The sequence below is a fragment of the Lytechinus pictus genome, chromosome 3 (assembly GCF_037042905.1).
Source record: "Lytechinus pictus isolate F3 Inbred chromosome 3, Lp3.0, whole genome shotgun sequence".
NCBI lineage: Eukaryota > Metazoa > Echinodermata > Echinoidea > Temnopleuroida > Toxopneustidae > Lytechinus > Lytechinus pictus.
In genome coordinates, this window is record NC_087247.1 from 16,109,742 (window position 1) to 16,111,939 (window position 2,198).

Here is a 2,198-nt window from a genome sequence, read left to right on the forward strand (position 1 = left end):
TGACCGAGGTATTACTCTTGCAGTCGAAAGACGAGTGCTGGCAAACCCCTGCCAAATAAATTGCTGCATAGGGTATTTTGATATTTCTTCTTTTTAAAGAGGCCTAATCGAGTTATTTTGCACTTAAACCTATAAATTGATTCACCTTTTATTCTTCAATCAGTTGTATATGGGGGTCAATTGTTTATTTATTTGTTTATTCATGTATGTATTAATCTATTTTATTTTATTTCTGGCAAAGGAATACAAACACATAGAAAATTGAAAGACCCGTCGACCGGTGGCAATTAAGGGGTAGCCAAAATGAAAATTGTTCCTAAATAGAAAGTTCTCTGACCAGTCGACCAAAACGACTAAAACACAAAGTATGCCTACATATAAATTACGCACAATTATGTTCATTATTGTGTAACAGCAGAAGTATCAGTGTATTGAAACAAGCATGCGATATATATACAAAATAAAAATAGTAGAAGTCACATGTATCAGAACAGGTAATTTGTTTTTCGAAAACGGGAAAAGGCAGTTGATATTTTACGTTACTTGACATCAACCCGTTCGCCCCCCTACATTTCAGCAAGTATATTCGGATCGGTTACTTCGTAGTTCGTTTTCAAATAAGCCATACAGCTAGAGGTCGTAATTTTCTTTATTATCCACGCTTTCTTCTTCTTCTTCAAGCTACACTAGCTGCCTCCTTCAATCCTGAAGATTCTTGCAGTATTGTAGTACCGGGGACCAGCAGGTGCAATACACCGGGTGAACACCCTACTCTTTGACGAATAGTGTAATGGTTTTAACGTGCATAGGTTGTGACTCTCCTATACACGGGACCAACATTTGCGTCCTTTCCGATGGACGGAGTGTTTTCCAACTGCATTCACACCCGCACTGAACACAGCGGTGAGGCACGTTAACACACAACGCTAGCATCAGTTTTTTTTTGTTAGACGTCTTCCGGCATGCTGCGGGACTCGAACCCATGCACGTTGAGATCTACGATCTTATCCGGAACAGGCGCTCTAACCGACTGAGCTACACTGCCCCCCCCTTTCTTTACAGATTAACAAGAAAATAAAATAGTGATAAATATTTGTCTTAAAGATCCATAAAAGGGCACACAGTTCTGAAAATTTGACAATTCAGCGAAAGAAAAAAAAAGCTTTTCACTCCAAAGTGAAAGTGAGCTAATTGGGTAAGGAACAAATTTGACAGGTAAAAAAAAGGTTTCCACTAAAAATGAATGCGATGTGGTTTAAATTTTTACTTTAGAGCATACCTACCTGATTTCCCAGGGGGTGGTGCCTATGTTGAATAACACACACAACAACCCCGCTTCCCAGGGCCATATTCGGGGGCACCCATCGAGAGCATTTTGCATCGTGCTCTAAATAATGCAATTTGGTGCCCATTTGCATGGTTAACCTTGCCTACTTCACACTTTTTTTTTTGCAAGGAGCAGAGCAACTTAGCGAATTTTCAAAAGTGGGGGACAAATTAGATCATGAGCCCCCCCCCCCCCCCCCCCCCACGTGAGGACATACATTTCCCTCGTTCCCTGTTTGTTGACGCTCATGGATTCATCAAAGAATAAGAAAGTTTGAAGTTTTACAGATTCGAATTTAAAATGCCATTTGCGAACAGCTCCTCTTTAATTGAAATAAATATATATCTTTTAATTGAATGCATTAAATGATACATCTGATGATATATCGAATGCTGAAATAAGAAAACTTTCAATTTCTTGAAGAAATTAACATTTTCAAAAAACAAATCACACGATATACCAAGCAGCTGTACACCAGGGATGTCACAAAATGAAAAACTTAAAATTAAGCTCGATATTTTTTGTTGGGTTTTCATGAAAATCAAATGTCCCAAATATTTTCTTTCTGTTTTTATCAAACCAACTTATCGTCAGGGCTAGTGAATTATCCGTTAATCGCTGGGGGTACGTAGGCCTATACATTGCGGACCATGCATCCGCCTATCGCCCCCCCCCCCCCCCTCTCCGCCCTGAAAGATGCGGCGTGCAAAAGTCGACTTCTGTTGAATTTCCAAACAAAAACGCCCCATTTTGATGGTAAAAAAAATAACGTGTGCAAATTTAAGCACTCGCCCTTGACCACACCCCCAAGGCCAAGGGCTTAACTGGACCGGGTGCACAGAATTTGATGACAATTTCGGAAGGATTTGCA